General features: G+C 36.5%; 1 protein-coding gene across 4 annotated transcripts in view; it reads left to right on the top strand.

Moving 5' to 3' along the window:
• ARHGAP32 (Rho GTPase activating protein 32) overlaps positions 1-18,458 on the top strand; it is a 287,685-nt gene that overhangs the window by 15,067 nt on the left and 254,160 nt on the right. For 2 of the 4 annotated variants that reach the window (XM_057317023.1, XM_057317020.1), the window contains exon 1: positions 1-18,458. This exon is cut by the window's left edge and continues 12,314 nt beyond it. The exons of the other annotated variants lie outside the window; for them this stretch is intronic. The gene's annotated coding sequence lies outside the window, so the exon portion shown is untranslated. 4 annotated transcript variants of the gene reach the window in all.

Raw genomic sequence — 18,458 nt, 5'->3', positions numbered from 1 at the left:
TCACTTCAGGATTTGGCTTCACTAAGTGCTAAATATGTCTTATTAATATTATAAACTGCCAACATTATTTAATTATTACTGAAATGCCAGGAAGTATTCTTAAGCCCCTTGCATCTAATATTGGCTTAATCATCACAGTTGCCCCATGAAGTAGTTACTCATACTAACTTGTTTATATTGTGGTGAAATTTACCTCACAAAATTTGCCATCTTAACCATTTTTTGGTGTGTAGTTCAGTAAAGTATATTTGCATTGTTGTGAAACAGATCTCCAGAGCTTTTATATGTTACAAAATTAACACTCTGTGCCCATTAAACAACAATTCCTCATTTCTCCCTCCCCACAGCTCCTGCTAACCTCCATTCTTTCTGTTTCTATGAGTTTGACTACTTTAGATGTCTCATATAAGTGGAATCATACAGTGTTTTTCTTTTTGTGGCTGACTTATTTCCCTTAGGATAACATCCTCAAGGTTCATCTATGTTGAACTATGTGAGGAGATTTCCTTTCTTTTTAAGGCTCAATAATGTTACATTGTATGTATCTCCTACATTTTGTTTCTCCATTTGTTGACTGATGGACACTTGGGTTGCTTCCACCTCTTGGTTATTGTGAATAGTGCTGCTATGAGCGTGAATGTGCAGATATCTCTGAGATACTATTTTCAGTTCTTCCAGATACATACCCAGAAGTAGAATTGCTGGTTTGTATGATGATTCTGTTTTTAGTTTTTTGAGGAGCTGCCATACTGTTTTCCACAGCAGCTTTGCCGTTTTACATTCCCACCAGCAGTGCACAGGGGTTCCAGTTTTTTCCAGTTTTTCCCACATCTTCATCAACCTTGTTATTTTCTATTATTTTTTTAAATCTTTTTGCTCGTAGCCATCCTACTGGATGTGAAGTGATTTTTCATTGTGGTTTTGATTTGCATTTGCCTAATGATAGTGATACTGAGCATTTTTTATATGCTTGTTGCCCATTTGAGTATCATCTTTGGAGAAATATCTATTCAAGTCCTTTGCCTCCTTTTTAATTGGGTTTTTCTTGTTGAGTTCTTGGAGTGTTTTGTGTATTCTGGATATCGATCTCTTAACAGATACATGATTTCGGATATTTTCTACTATTTGGTGGGTTGCCTTTTCACTCTGTTAATAGAGTCTTTTGATGCACAAAAGTTTTTTGATGAAGTCCAGTTTATCTGTTTTGTTTTTTGTTCCCTGTCCTATTGGTGTCCTGTCCAAGAAGTCATTGACAAATCAATGTCATGAAGTTTTTGCCTTGTGTTTTCTTCTAAGAGTTTTATAATCTTAGCTCTTTTGTTTGGACCTTTGATCCTGTTTGAGTTAGTTTTTCTGGACAGTAAAAGTATGGGTCCAATTTCATTTTTTTGCATATGGACATCCAGTTTTCCCAATACCATTGTTGAAAAGACAGTCCTTTCCCAACTGAATGGTCTTGGTACCCTTGTCGAAAATCGTTTGACTATATATGTCAGTACTTACACTGAATTTGTAGATGAGGCGATTGACCTTGAGGTGTGACTGATAGAGTATTAACACATTTTTTAAAAAGAATTAACCTCAAAGGAATCTATATTTGGTACAGTAAGATGAAAGAGGTTTTTAGGGTTCTGAGGTCTCTTTATTGTGGTAGTCTTTTCCTAGGAGGGTAAGTGTCAGCAACTTTGCACCCCAGTTCTGATAGGTTGCCACCTCTATGCACTAAGCTGGTGATTTTCAAACTCTTAGCAACAAAACCCTATTTTCTCCAAGCAAAATCTTAGGTGGACCTCCAGTGTTTCTACTGATGATTAGTATTTTGTTAGTATATAATCACTTATAAAATAAATGTATAATATTTACCCATTTTTGCTAATGGATGGTAACACAAGTTCATGCATTTCTGGTTTCCAGTGTATTGAAAACAAGTGTGTGTTACGGTTTTAAAAATTTGTGCCTGTTATAGTTTTAAAAAAAGGTTATCATGTATTTACAGGAACATCTTCAGATCAGATGTTTGCAGAACACCTGATGCTTTGCCACCGATGTCAGTGTGAAAACCAGTAGCTTATTTAGTTATCTTTGAGGTTCAGCCTGTGATTACGGAGAACCATTTTTCTCTATGCAGAGTTAGAGCGTTAAATATGAGAAAGTCTTGACTTCGTGGATGCTGAGATGTGAGGCTAACTGAAAGCCTAACAACTGGCCCAGAATGATTTTTTTTCATTTCTCTACTGAGGATCTAAGGATAAGTATCAAAAGACAGTCATTTTTCTGTGTGTCTTATAGTGGTTTAAACTTAGGTCAATTCATATCTTGTATTTTAAGATACTGACGTTGATAAAGATATCAGAATTTTTGTAGTTAGTTGTAAGAATTTTATTCTTTAAGATTTGATTTCAATTTAAGCATGTCAGCAGCATTTGTTCATTTTGGAAGATCGTATTTTGGGGCTTCAGCATTCTTAGATAAAGTAAGGCATTCAAGAGACAAATCATTCTGATTTAAAAAGTTATTTTTCCTAATGGAGTGCCTTCCACAAATTTACCATATTTATAATAAAATGTGCTGTTTTTTTTTTTTTTTTTAAAGCTGTAATCATTACCTAATTACTGTGTACCGGCATTAAGTAATTTTGCAGGGCCCAAGATGCTTGAAAATTGGTGTAGCTGGCTGATTTTTTAAGTTTAGTAACAATAAGAGATATTGGCTCCTATTCAGAATAGGATGTGGTATAAGAGTGTTTAAAAAAGAAGAAAATTTAAAGGATTTGTTTGATTTCTTTTATGCTCTTTTTTTTTTAAAAAAAGATGTATTTATTTGAGAGAGAGTGAGAGCATGTGAGCAAGTGAGGCGGGAGGTGCAGAGGGAGAGGGAGAGAGAATCTCAAGCAGACTCTGTGTAGAGCCTGACATGGGGCTTGATCCCATGACCCCGAGATCACGACCGGAGCCAAAACCGAGTCGGATGTTCAACCAACTGTCCCACCCAGGCACCCTGGATTTCCTTTCTTTTTTATGGCTGAATGTTATTCGTGTGTGTGTGTGTGTGTGTGTGTGTGTGTGTATACACCAGATTTTCTTTATCCATTCAGCTGTGGATGGACACTTAGGTTCTTTCTGTGTTTCAGCTATCGTGAATAATGCTGCGGTGAACATGAACGTGAGGTAGTGGTTTCATTTTCTTTGGGTATATATCCAGAAGTGGGGATTGCTAGATCATATGGTAGTTTTATTTTTAATTTTCTGAGAAGTCTTCATACTGTTTTCCATAGTGGCTGTATCAAATGATGTTCCCCCCCAATAGTCCCCAACACTTTTTATCTTTTCTCTATAGCCTTGCCAACCTTTTTGCCTGTCTTTTTGATGACAGCCATTCTAACAGGTATGAGCTGCTATTTCATTGTGGTTTTGATTTGAATTTCCCTGATGATTAGTGATGTTGAACATCTTTTTGTGTACCTGTTTTCTATTTGTAGGGCTTCTCTGGAAAAGTGTCTCTTCAGGTCTTCTGCCCATTTTTGAATCAGATTTTTTGAAAATGCTTTTTCTTTTTTTTTAGAAAAAAAGAAATATACTTGGTATATTGTATATCTATATTTTCTCCCCTTCCTTTCTTCCTTCCTTCCTTCCTTCCTTCCTTCCTTCCTTCCTTCCTTCCTTCCTTTTAAAAATTTATTTATTTGAGAGAGAAAGTGAGAGAGAGAGAGAGTGCAAGTTGGGTGAGGGGCAGACGGAGAAGCAGGCTCTCTGCTGAGCAGGGAGCCCAGTGAGGACTTGATCCCGGAAGATCATGACCTGAGCCAAAGGCAAATGCTTAACCGAGTGAGCCACCCAGGTGTCCCTATATTTTTTTTGGTATGTTTCTTTTTAGTGTACAGTAAGTGACTTTGTCGGTGACTCATTTGGGAAAACAAATAGGTTCTCATGTGTATGTTCAGTTATTTTCTCTTGGGATACATTCTGACCTGACATTTTAAAAACTTACCAAAGTGTATAAAACCTTGCTGGCCCACCTCTATGCAGATTTTGTCCACTAAAAATACCTACAGTACTGTAAATGTATTTTCTCTTCCTTTTGGTTTTCTTAATAATATTTTCTTTTCTCTAGCTTACCTTGTAGGAATATAGTATGTGGTATATAAGATGTACATGATATGTGTTAATCCACTGTTTATGTTATGGGTAAGGCTTTCGGGCAACAGTAGACTTAGGTTTTTGGGGAGTCAAAGATTATATGTGGATATTCAACTGTGTGGGGTGGGGGGGTCGGCACCTCAACCCCTGTGGTGTTCAGGGGTCAGCTGTATTTAGTTTGCCTTTTTTTTTCACTGTACCATTAGTACTTGGGGAATCATTTAGTGAGATGTTTAGAGTCTAAATTACTTTGATTACTAGAACAAATTGCTTTATCAACAATTTGCTCCTGGTAGGAAGTGGTTTTCATACATTTATTTGCTTAAGTGTATGTCATGAAAACTATTTGGTGAATTCCTCATCCCCGCTTGCTTAGCGTAGGAGAGTTTGTTTTTTACTGTTTTTTGTTTGTTTGTTTGTTTGTTTTTTGTATTGTTTGTTTGGTTGGTTTTTTTTAGCATGACTTTTCAAAATAGGGGCCCTTTAGCATGTAGAACTAACAATTCATGTAGCTGGAGCTGTTCTGTTACAGGCTAACCTCTTGAAGATAGGATGGGAAGTTCTGAAGCAGGAAAAAAGTTTTAGAAAAATTTTCAGTTTAGTCTTAGCTAGATTAGTGATATGAAAAATATAATATTCTTAGTGTTTCAGGAATATGGGCTTCAGAAGTAGAAACAAAGAAACTCTTGGTTAAGTCTAGGGTTTAGAAATGTTTCTGAGGGTCACCTGGGAGGCTCAGTCAGTTGAACGCCTGCCTTTGCCTTCGGCTCAGGTCATGATTCACAGGATTCTGGGATGGAGCCCTGCATCGGGCTTCCTGGTCAGTGTGGAGCCCGCTTCTCCCTCTGCCTCTCCCCCAGCTTGTGCATGCACTCTCTTTCTCTCTCTCTCAAATAAATAAAATATTAAAAAAAAAAAAAGAAATGTTTCTGAGTTAATTTTATGCAAAATCTGGAATGACTTTTTCTTTTTTACTTTAAAGCCTTTTTCTTCTATTTAGCACTGTTCAGAGCCACCTTATATTCAATTTAAACAATATTTCTGTATTCCTATAATCTTTGCTATGTGATTTATTCTTTTTGCTTCTTTTCAGCTGTCTTCCTTTGTACTTTGTGCTCATGAAAATAAAAAATCTGAGATTGGACCTGTTTTCTCTGGGGAGAATCATGTTTAGCACAGTATTGGTGGCTCAGTAAATTTTAAGTAGTATTGCCAACCTTCTGGAAGCCTTTGCCTTAGTTAGAAACAATTATGGAAAGTTTTCTGTGTGGAGGACGCTCTCTTATCTTGGTACCAGCAAAGCCCTTTCAGCATCTTGCTTTAGTTTGTGTCCTTGTAGTTAGTTCTCAGCTCTGCTGCTAGAAAAATTTCTTTCAAAGATGCTCATGCAGTTCCTTTTGTGATTACTTACTGATTGATTTTTTGGCGGGTAATTATTATTTTTTAAAAATATTTTATTTATTTATTTGAGAGAGAGAGAAAGAGCAGCAGAGCTAGTGAGAGAAAACACAAGCAGGGAGGAGGGGAAGAAGCAGGCTCCCCACTGAGTAGGGAGCCCAACGTGGGGCTCGATCCCAGGACCCTGGGATCATGACCTGAGCCAAAGGCAGATGCTTAACCGACTGAGCCACTCAGGCACACTGGCGGGTAATTAATTTTTGATTTTTCAGCTAAAATAACAGTATTTTATGGTACTAGAATAGATTTTGGAGATTGTTATTAGCACATGCAAGTAGTTGGAATTTATTTAAAAATTGGTGGTTTAAATGGACAGGTTTAACAATTTATGAGTTTTATGCTTAGAATTATTAAAATGTACAAATAAAGTTAAAATTACTTGTATTTTAAATTATTATGCATTTGTATTTATCCTTTAGGCTCTTTTCTATTTTAAAGTAAACTTTATAACTTTGAGAGCCCTCATTTAAGCATATTTATTGTCAGATTTTAAGAAAGAACTTTTAGGTTTATAACTTTGTATAAAATCCCATAATATATTTTTTTACTTTTTATCATGTACAATTTAAAATAGAGAAGGACAAGAATGAGAGAAATCCTGAAAAACACAGTCAATGAAAGCTTTACAAAATCATAAGATGATAATTATGACTAGAAATCATAAGATCATTACTGCCAGTGATGTTCTTTGTGTTTGGCTAGAATCAACATTCATTTATGCCCAGGTAAATAAATTATTTTATTTCACAAAAGAGATTTAATAATTTATGGTTGAAGCTTATAAATGAAATACTGTGGCCCTTCAGTTAAGTAATGCACATGCAGGCCTCAGATGTAAAAGTTCAGTCAGTGTGGTTGGTGCAGCTCATGTCATTGAAGGAATGGGGACAAAAGTTTGTTTGTAGCTACCATGGAACTGAGTACAAAGACGCCAGTGACCTTTGAACTTCTGTGGCTGTGCATCTGAACAAGGAATTGTTTGAGGATGGGAAAAGCTGCCAGTAGACTTGGGATATGCTTTCTTCTTGCTTTCTACAGAATTGTTGAATGACCCTACTCGAGAAAAACAAAAAAGTAAAAACCCAAAAAACCAAACCAAAAGCAAAACAAAAAAACCACCAAATGCCTAATTGGAAGAAATTCTTATTAGTCTCAGAAGAATCTTAGGTCCACACAGCTAAATCTAATTAGGTACTCATATCTCAAAGTGATAGTCTCTGTAAAAATGTTATCTTCACTTACAAAAATGGCAACATTAATTACTGCCATTTTATGCATAGACAAAGCTGGTAGAAGCTTGTGGGTTCCTTCCTCTGCAGTTGTTATCTTTTTAAAACCTCTCCTCCAGCTCTACTGGTTGAAAAGTCCTTCTGTATCTGGGTCACACTAATTCCTTAGTTTTCTGTTACATTGTTTGAAGGTTGGGCATTATTCAAACGGTGAAACCCATAAATATTTGTCAAGTGAATGAGTGAATTAATAAATACACAGGAAAAGTGGTTTTTTTGTATGAGAAAGGAGTAATGGCATTTGCAGCCTTTTTTTTTTTTGTCCTCCCAGGTAGTTAATAAAAATCTAGTAACATCTCTCAATAAGAGAATACCATAAATACAGTATCTCTTTTGCAGATAAAGAGTCCCTTAGCCTTTGAGTTTACTTCTTTTGGTTGCACTAGCCAGTGTTCAAACTGGGGCTCAGGTAACAAGGTTTTATTTCAAAGCTGTTGTTTGTTTTTGAAAACTCTGAGGAATCCATACTGTTATTACCATTTTGGAGAAAAGCTGTCTCTGGCTAATATGGTTGCATATCTCTTTTACCCATGTTTAATAAAGCAGGATGTTTGTATTTGAAATCAGTTCAGTGATACACCCTTAAATAGTACATGCGCTTTGAGGTAGTTCCTCCTTGCCATCAATTATGCCTGTGTACATTTCTTTTCATATACTTTTAGATAGTTCTCTTTATGATCAGTGGTTAGTGCCATGAATTGGTTTGTAGGTTATGATACATTGCAGAGACCTGCGATCACATAGCTTAACTGGAGCCATGGAGATTGAGTCTTGACTTCATTGGCAACTTTGTCTTTGTGAGTGAGAAGGGGTAAGGTGTGTGAAAAATAGTATGGTAGTTATCATAAGAAAAATGACTTTTAAAAACAATATTATTTATTTTAGAGAGAGAGAATGAGCGGGAGTGGGTGGGGAGGGGCAGAGGGAGTGGAGAGAGAGAATCCTAAGCAGACCCCATGCTGAGCGCAGGGCCCAATGTGGGACTCGATCTCACAACTCCTGAGATCATGACCTGAGCTGAAACCAAGAGTCAGACACTCGACTGACTGAGCCACCCAGGCGCCCCAGAAAAATGAGTTTTAAGTAATTTTTTAGTAACTTTTCTAATGTGCTCATGTATTAAAATAGATTTGTGAGAAGTTTAATAAATTCTTAACTGATTGATACTTGGAGAATTTTATTCATTATATTCCATATGAAAAATTACTTAGGAAGTTTAGCCTTGTGTCTTGATTTATCAGCTATTCTTGTGAAATAGACCAATATACTGACAGAAAAACGCCTAGGATGACTAGGGCCTCCAGGTGCTCTTTGTCCTGGAGACCAGCTGCTCCGTGGAGGTGGAGATGTAGAATGGAGGGGACTGTTGCTGTGAAGGAAAAGTTTGGCTGCCAGGGAATATGGTTGAAAGAGAATGGGAGCTGGGAGCTGGATCAGGATGAAAAGAGGGACACGGAAGGTACAAAGGAAACCAGAGAATGGAAGCAGAGCAGTCACCTGCAGGCATCAGATGATCTTCATCTGGTAGACCAGACAATCCTTAAATGTTGCAGTGATTCAAAAAAAAAAATTAAACTTCCTTAGGTTAACTGATGTATATCTTTTATTCAGTGTTAGCTTTGGTTTATTTTAATTAAGCTCCTTCCTGTGATATGTATTGAACTTCGTTTAGACTTTATTTTTCAAATTTTTTTTAAAGATCGTATATATTTATTTGTCAGAGAGAGGGTGCACGCACAAGCAAGGGGAATGGCAGGGAGAGGGAGAGGCAGGCTCCCTGCTGAGCAAGGAGCCCCATGTGGGACTTGATCCCAGGACCCCGGGATCATGACCTGAGCCAAAGGCAGACACTTAACTGACTGAGCAACCCAGGCATCCCTGAACTTTGTTCAGACTTTAATGTGATAAAGGGAACAAGTAAACCTTTGCACAAAACAGAGATGGTATTTGACAAAACACTGTAGAATTGTCACGCAACATTTAGTGAATTGAACAGTCCCTTTTTAAAATCTTGCACGAAATGTGTGAAGTTACTCTTTTAGACAAAAGTAAGAATCTCTTTGAATAGTCCACCCCATTTCATTAAATGGATACTTTATGCAGAGAAAAGATAAACAGGAGGGCTGAAGAATATGAGAAATACTGGCTAAATACAGCAGTATTCACACCTACTATATTGAGAGGAAAAGTTTTGTTCTGGTAACTATATGTCAGCAGAAAAGTGCCTCATTACTTAAGTTTATGAAACGGCAAATGCTAGTAGCTAAGTTAATTTGAGTGGTGAATAATGCTTTAGATCAGAGAAGGACAGACTGAGAATTAATTGTTCATTCTGAAAAAAATTTTTCAGGAAATAAGTACCCTCTTTAGGATTTGAGAAATTCTCTTGTTTTTTTGATTCATTATTAACTTACTACATCCAGGTACTAGTTTAGAAAACTTTGTTCATCTTTTTGGTAATTTTTAAAAAAAGATTAAAATCGAAATATGAAAGGAAAACAATCAACATCTTATAAATTGCTAGATAAAAAAATATACACTATATTCAGTATTGGTAAGCACATTATAAGTGCTCCTCATAGCTGTGGCAGATTTCTGATTGCCTAATATCCATTTCCCCCCTTTTCATTTCTAATAGGATGCAAGTTTTGTTACAGGCAGAAGTATGCTTAGCTAAAAAATTCCTGAAGCCATGTGGCATAGTCCTGGTCAGTGAGGTATAGGCAGAAATGTTTGGATGAAGTTTTTGGGAAGGCCTTTTACTCATTACTTTTTCTTCTTGCCTGGAAATTATACATGATGCCTGGAGTCGATCCAGTATTCTAGACTTTCAGAGAAAAGCCGAGAGATTTACAGAGATCTTAGCCCATATATTCTTCAGATGCCTGACCGTCGGTAAGTGCCTCTTTCAGAACTTCCATTTCATAAGAAGAGTAAGCCCCTATCTTCTTTAAGCTGCTGTAATTTGGACTGCCTGTTACACACATCAGAACATTATTCCTAACTGATAAAATAATTTACGTGCCCATTATGACATACTTTCAGGAGATTTGGAATCTTTTGGTAATAATTTAACAAGGGGTTTATCTAACTTCAGATCCAGAAGATCCTAGGATTTGGGGGGATCATTTCTGTCTTTTAGACTTGATCGCACCAGCTGGATAACCAGCTGGATGGGTAGTGGTTACTGCTGGAGTTTTGAAGGAAATGCAAGGAAGTATTCAAACTACTCTAGCATTTCCCACTGTCATTTTATCCTCTCTTTCATTTCAAGTCCCTGGGTTCATCTGGGTCCATAATCTATGTTGAAACTATTAGATCTCCCTCTAAATGGAGGGGATTCAAGAAGATACAGCACAATTAGGGTCGTCTGGATTGGTTATTGATGGAATCTGACTGATGACCTGATCTCCCTCTATATCAGGATTAGTTGTGGAGGTTGTCCTCCCCACCGTCCTTTATAAAACTTAGTCACGTGTAATCTACATACAGGGGAGAGTCCACAGTTCATACCTGTACAGCTCTGTGACTTTTCACAAACAACATACATCTGTGTAACCAGCATCTGATCAAGAAACAACGAAGTTTCTCTATTGCTCTTGAGGATTATTACTATCCAGACATCTAACAGTATAGATTAGTTTTTGTCTATATTTGTATTTCATATATATGGAATCCTGCAGAATGTACTCTTGTGTTTGGTATCTTTTGTTCGGCATTGTCTGTGAGATTTATCCATACTGTTACGTATAATTATAAGTCATTCTTACAGCTTTTAGCATTCCAATGTGTGACTGACAATATTCCAACTTCCTGCTGAGTATTTGGGTTGTTTCTTGTTTTTACTATTATGACTACTGCTGCTAAGAACATTCTAGTACATACCTTTTAGTAAACATGTGTAAGTATTCTGTTGGAATGGAATTGCTGGATCATAGGATATCAGCACTGTATGAGTGTTTTAGTTCCTTTGCATTTTCACCCACACTGGATGTTGTCATTGTTTTTAACCTAGTCATTCTGGTGGGTGTATATTTTGTGAAGCACCTGTTTAAGTCTTTTGCTCATTTTTCTGCTCAGTTGTAGGTCTTTTCTTACTCTTTGTGGGAGTCCTTTTTTTTTGTATTCTGGATACTAATCCTTTGTCATACTTGTATCGTGAATATCTTACCCTATTCTCTGAGTTACTCTTACACTCTTAAGTCTCTTTTGAGGTATAGGTCTTAATATAATCCAGTTTGTCATCTTTTGCTTTATGGTTAGTGCTTTTTGGCTACTGTTACAAAATATCTTCACCTACTGTAGTATCACAAAGATGATGATCTGTATTTTCTACTATAAAAGTTTTATCGTTTTACCTTTTATATGTAGATCTGCCCTGATTTTTGTGTAGGATATGGCGGGGGTGGGGGGGGGTGTCACAGCACATTTTTTTCCCATGCAGGTACTTAGTTGAGTCAGCACTATTGATTAAAAAGATTATCTTTCTCCCTTATACCTCATTGTCACCCTTGTCATAAATCAGGTAATCAAATATGTGTAGATTGTTTATGGACTTTCGTATTCTATTAGTTTGTTTATTCTTCCCTTTTGTGAATATTATACTGTCTTACTTACTATAATTTTATAGCAGGGTTTGTTAACTTTAGTGTTAAGTTCTCCAGTTTTGTTCTTCTTTTAAAGATGGCCTTAGCTGACCTTGGTGATTGTCAGCTAGTTAGGTGGAGTTAATATACATTTTGTATGCCTTCCAACTTCTGCCGTATACATCCCTCAACCAACTGACTGAAATACTGGCTTAATCTACTTAGCTATCAAGAGAACCCAGTTAGGACCTCTGACCTCTTAATGGATTTTCGGATTTGTTGAGTAAACAGAAAATAATTTCTTGGTGCACACATAATACATCACATTTAAAATCAGTGCTCACTTTTACCATAAATCACTGCAGTGTACGGTAATCAAATATTTAGTTCAAATGTGTGTATTTAATTGCACTGATGCTTAATTTTCTCATTTGTAAGTAATCAGCTGTTTTGTTTATCATGACCAGCTCTGTAGATGCCATGTTTAGGAATTAGTTTCCTTCAAAAAGATGAAACAGGAATAGTGAAATAAAAATAAGATGAATCCATCTGGAAGAATGAATCATCTGTGCATGACATTTAAAGGCAATGATCTTTGTTAGTAATATGATATTGTCAGTTGGAAGAAATTTCTCCTCAGTGTCCTGCCTTCTTTCCCCCTTCCATTTCATGTTGATTCAATTGGGGGAAGTCACAAGGTTTTAAAGTAAAATAGTAACTACTTTTCTTCAGAGTTGATCATTGATAATTTTACTTATTTTCTTTGGGGAGTGGAGAAGAGGAAGGAGGAAGGGAAGTCAGGAGCATTCTGGATACAGTAACTGTGTGTTCCGAATTCCCATATGATACATGTCATCATGCAGAATACGTTTTTTAAAACTGAGACTATGTTGGGAAATTGAAAATATATGATCATTATAACTTTGGGAACCTTTTTTCTAGTTTTTAAAATAGGGGCCAAATGATCAGAGATCTGTATGCATGTGGGTTGTGTGAATTTCTCTTCTCCTTTTAATTAATAAGTAATGAGTTACAAGGGTTCATGTTTGATTCAGAAATTGGAACTGAATGTGAGTTAGGCATATAAGGCTCTAATCACAGCTATTTTAATTACAAACAAATAATATACTATTTCATTTATAATATAATTTTAATAGAATTAAACTTGAACAGTTAAAAATTCTGTAATCTATATAATCACATCCTGTTTGAGTTAGAGTTACTGACCAATCCAAATTTGCTTTGATAACCTGACGGTAAGTGGCCCATTAATACAGTCGTATGGTGGGAAGAAGTTCTGTGTTAGCAGGTCAGGCACATATTTTTGCCTCAAGATCTCAGTGGCAGCGCTTATTGAACAGGTATTTACTAAGTGCATATTGATTATCTAATATTTTATAAGCACTGGGAATATAAAGATGAGCAAAATGGTTGTGATTCCTGCCATCCCTGAACTTTCCAACTAGGGATATGTGCCTTAGGCTTATCACTTGGTGTGTAGTTGCACACTGGTAGCAATAAATTTTTTGTCCAGCTTTATTAAGATAGAATTGACATAGTATTGTGTAAGTTTAAGGTGTCTAAAGGGATGATTTGATATACATATGTATTGTAAAATGTTTACCGGATAAGGTTGGTTAATACAGCCTTCATCGCTCATAATTACAAGTATTTGTTGTTGTTATGGTGAAAATATTTAAGATCTACTCTCAGAAACTTTTAAGTATGCAATACAATATTGTTAACTATAGTCACTGTACTGCACATTAGATCCTCAGAACTTACTCATCTTATAATGGAAATCTGTACCCCTTGACCAACATCTCCCTTTCCCCCGTTCTTCAGCCCTTGGCAACCATGTCTACTCTCTGTTTCTGTGAGTAAATAAGTTTTTATTGCTGTTGAAGGATTCAGGGTTTCTACTCCAGTTACATGTGAAGTTTCTAGTGTGGTGTGTTAGCGTCAGATTTTCATGTATCGTGGACTATTTTTCCTTAACATATAATTAGTTAATAATCTATAACCTGGCTGGATTTAGCCTTTCACAGTGTAGTACGTATTCTTTCTGAAAATATTATGGCTCTGTTTTTGAGTGCTTATGGAAATGAACATCCAAAATGAATGTGCACTCCGTGTCCTTACATATCATATTTCCTTATCTTGTAGTCTTTTTGCTTGGATTGTAAAGTAATGAGAATATGTATACCTACCTAGCCATAAATTATGGCCATATTTGGTAACACAGAGTATGTCCTCATTAGTAGACAGGATGTGTTTACTTATATCACAAAGTTCCTGTTTAAGAAGCACAGCAAGGTAATGAACAGGGAGAGGAATGGATCTTTTTCAGACAAAGTTCAGATGATTACTCCTTAGGCATCTAGGAGTAGAAGCATTTGGTACGTTTGGTGCCCCATCCCCTCCTTGTTCTCTGTTCCCCTCTCCACTAACTTCCAGGATCTTCCCTCTGCCTTCTTCACTTACTCTCTTACTCTCCAGTCTCTTCCTCAGAGCACACCAGGGCTTATGTTAACTAGATAGTTCTACTTTTACCCCTTTTAATTTGTCTGCCTCTTTCCATCTCTCCACAGCTGCTCCTCTAGTTCAGAGAGATACTCTTTCTCTTCCAGTTATTGCAACAGCCTCCTTATTGCTCTCTCTACCTAAAACTTTTCCGTTCCAGTTCATTCTTTCTCCATTTTGAAGCCAAAATAATTTCACTGAGATGCTCATGTGGAAATTCAGGGAGCTTCCCTAGGTAATATTCCCTAGTTGGGTTTAGAGTTTGGCCTGGAGAGAGGCTAAAGCATGCTGGATAGAGGGAGTAGCATTTACAAAGGCTTTAATGTTTTAAACCATGGCAGCGTTGTTACATGAAGGAGACAGTCTCCAAGAAAGACTGCAGTTCTTTTAAACCTAATAGTCATTTACCTCCAGGCATGCTGGCAAAGTCAGTCATATTACTTTATGGTGGTGTATTCTTGCTTTAATTCAAATACAAAAACACTTTTTTTTTTTCCCCTAAAGTAGGCTCCATGCCCAGCACAGAGCCCAGTGTGGGGCTTTAACTCATGACCCTGAGATGAAGACCTGAGCTGAGATCAAGAGACAGATGCTTAACCAGCTGAGCCACCCAGGCGCCCCCAAATGCAAATACACTTGAATCTCGTTTCTCTTACACAGTTGAATTTGGAAGACCTGTTCTACCATTTGTATCTAATGACTGGTTCCTATTAAGACTTTCCTGGACTATGTCACTTACTCTGTGGTGTTTTTTTGGTTAATAGAAGTAACTAGTTTGTAAGGGTGATCAATATTTTGCCCAGTTCAGCAAATATCTTTGATGAGTTGGAATCTCTTGTTGCGGACAGAAGTTGCCAGTTAAACTGTTAATTGAAAGCAGTGTATTAGCATAGGCAGCATCCAGAAAACAGTGCACTTAGTACAGGTACCATCTGCTGATTAGCTGACCATTGTTGCCTCTCCACCAGTTTTTTGACAGTACATCCCAGTGGAGTTTGTAGCTTTATTCCACTGATAATCAAAGACTAGATATGGTGACAGCTAAGAGTAAAGCTCTTAAGGTCGAAATAGACTGAGTAGTGTAAGGGATGATAAAGGTGTTAAAAATGGTAAAAGTATACCATGGATGTAAAGTTAATGTAGGTTTAGCACTGGTTCTAAACTATAAATTTTCTCCTTTTTTCTGTGATGGTGACAATACAAGAGTGAGGCATGTAATCATACTGGCATGTTTGTGGTAAAGCTCCTTTGTTGTCTTTTTTTTTTCAAGTAGGCTCCATGCCCCACGTGGGGCTTGAACTCAACCCTGAGATCAAGAGTCGCATGCTGTATGATTGAGCCAGCCAGGCGCTGCCATCCTTTGTCGTTTTTAACCTACAATATTTTCTATTCTACTTCTTAGATAGTATTTTAGTTACAAATATGTGGCATTCATATATTACAGATATGTTTCAGTAACATTATTAGACATATTTCTTTTTAAAAACTCTTTTAAAGATTAGTTTTAGAGAGAGAAAATGTGAAAGCGCATGGGAGGGGTGGAGGGGAGAGGGAGAGAAAGTATCTCAGGTAGACTCTGCGCTGAGCACAGAATCCCATGTGGGGCTCGATCTCATGACCCCAAGATCATGACCTGAGCTGAAACCGAGAGTCAGTTACTCAACCGACTGAGACTCTCAGGCGTCGCAAGATTATTAGACATATTTCTGTCAAATATGTAACAAATACATAATCTTAAAACGTAGTTGCATTAAAACATTGAGCTTAAGCAAATTAGATCTCATTATCTGTGCTTTTCTGAATATATTTTCATGTGTTCATATATTCCACTTATTTTAAAAGTTTACTGTTTTATACCATGTGGTTTTTACATTCAGAGGCACATTTTCTTCTCAGTGAAACTGTTCCAAGATTTTCTGATGTAGGCTGGTGGAAAAATGACTCATTTAACAGAATTGTATTCGACAGTCAGGACTATTGGAGCACATCATATTTCATTAAGGGAGAGATGCTTGAGAAAAGGAGTCTGTTAACCAGATAAAAGTATTGGTGTCTTTGCTAACTTCATTATCTTATCACCATCGTCTTTGCAGTTACTTAGCAGTGGGTGCCTCATCCAGGTAGGGTCAGCTTACTTTATCGTCTGCTGTTGTAGAATCTTCACCAATATCTAAGAAATCACAACTTGCTAGTTTAAATAATAATGTATTTTCTGGATCTAAGCCAAATTTGAGGTTAGATTTTAGCATTTAGTATAAGTTCTTAACATCTGTTTCTTGAATAAATGACTCCTTAAAAGGCAAAAATAATGTAATGGAATTCAGACAGTGCTGTGGGTACGTTAAATGGTGTGATTTTTCTGAGGGGGCATTTTAGAAATGTGTATCAAGTCTTGAAATGTTACTTTTGACCTAGTAATTCCACTTTTAGGATCTTGAAAGTAATTTAACATGTACAAAAAGATTTAACCAAAGATACTCAGTGTAGTATTATGCCTAACGGTGAAGATTTGATAAATCATAATGTCCAACCAAAAAAAATAGTTAATTACGAGGTATCCATATAGAGGAATATTAACTATTTATAAAGTTTATTTCTGAAGATTATTTAATAACAAGGGAAAACCATGATACAAAAGTGAGAGTTATGAAGAACTCTATAGGAAGTTGAGCTCTATTAGGTAATAGCAATTAAAAACATAAATCAGACCCATATATACAGACCTGGAAAGATCATCAAACCACATTAAATGCAAAAAAGCAAGTTGTAGAATAATGCACATGCACAGAAAAAAGTAAGATATTTATAAAAATGCATTAAATGAATCATATTTATATCCAAACATAGGCATGTGCAGGCATAGAAAAAACTCTGGTTAGTCAAATTATTAATAGCAGTGACTGCATTTGGAGATAGGAAAAGGCACACTTTGACTCCTACTTGGATTTTAACAATGAGTATATTTGTATATTAATTTGTAATTTAAACTAAAGAATTAAAAAAAGCCCTGAAATTTAAGATTCTGTTTTGTAAAGAAAAAGATTCTCTAGGGGCGCCTGGGTGGCGCAGTCGTTAAGCGTCTGCCTTTGCTGCTCAGGGCGTGATCCCAGCATTCTGGGATCGAGCCCCACATCAGGCTCCTCCGCTGGGAGCCTGCTTCTTCCTCTCCCACTCCCCCTGCTTGTGTTCCCTCTCTCACTGGCTGTTTCTTTCTCTGTCAAATAAATAAATAAAATCTTAAAAAAAAAAAAAAAGAAAAAGATTCTCTAAGATATAAGCAAGGGTTATCTCTGGAAGGTAGTTCACACAGTCCTTAACCTTTTTTGTGTTTTTCTGTACTTTTCAGAATTTTGGCAATGAATAGGTATTGTTTTTATAATCAGAAAAAGCAGTTAAGATTTTTTAAAAAGCTGAAATCACAGGTAATAGCAGCATAGTCTGGAGTAAAAATTGCTTTGATTCAGATCCTGCCTCTGCCATTGACCAGCTCTGTGACCTTGGCAGGGATGGGAGTGGGAGGTTGGTCTATTTTTTCCACAGGATTATTTTTGAAGATTATTATTTTCTATTATTTATTTATTTATTTTTGAAGATTAAATGAGCTATGACATATAGGTTAGTTTTATAGTGTCTGGCATACACTTGGTGCCTACACAAGTTAATTTCCTTCTTGTTTTTCTCTTTATGACATAATAGTTAAAACTTTGCAAAACAATTGAAAGATACCATTAAAATATTGACAAAAACACAAATATATCCAAGAATTGGATAGCTGAAGAGCTTATGACATGATGGTTTTAGAAATAACTCTGCTACGGGATAGAAAGTGAGAATATTCATTAGAGCAAAGCAAAGGTTTGGTATTTCACTTCTGATGGTAAGAAGAGGCGGGATATGAGGCCTCAGTGTTCTGTATGAACCAGTTGTTAGCAATAACATGGTTTTCTCAGTACAGCTTATATAATTCCCCACAGTTCAACCTGATTAGTGTTTTAAAGCTGTGCTGTAGATAAGTTGTGTTTATTCATCATGGCTATCTGTATTAAGAAATAAAAGTATTCAGGATTTCAGGATAATAAAAGTCTTCTAGTAGTAATTCAATATGTGAAATGAGATATCTTCGTTGATTTCAGAGGTTATATTTCAGTGGCATAAGGTAATTAGGGAAAATAGTCACCAACATAAAATTCTTAAAGCAGTTAACAATTATATTCTTCTTACACATGTGTATTAGAAGTACAATTGAAATACAGACGTTTGCTTTTCTCCCCCTTTTGCAGAGGAGGTATCACAGGCTGGAAAGAGGAAGACTAATTGAAATTAAACAGCCGGTGAAGAGGCAAAGCAGGGATCTCCTCCTAGATACACACTGGACTTCAGAAGCACCAACATGGCTGCTTCTAGTATTGCTGCCTCTACATGTTTTCATAAAAGGAAACATTTGTTTTAAAGGGGTAAGAGGTTTG

Source organism: Ursus arctos, unplaced genomic scaffold (assembly GCF_023065955.2).
Source record: "Ursus arctos isolate Adak ecotype North America unplaced genomic scaffold, UrsArc2.0 scaffold_22, whole genome shotgun sequence".
In the NCBI taxonomy this organism is placed as follows: Eukaryota; Metazoa; Chordata; class Mammalia; order Carnivora; family Ursidae; genus Ursus; species Ursus arctos.
Note: the sequence above shows the minus strand (reverse complement) of the source record. Positions and strands in the feature narration are given on the sequence as shown.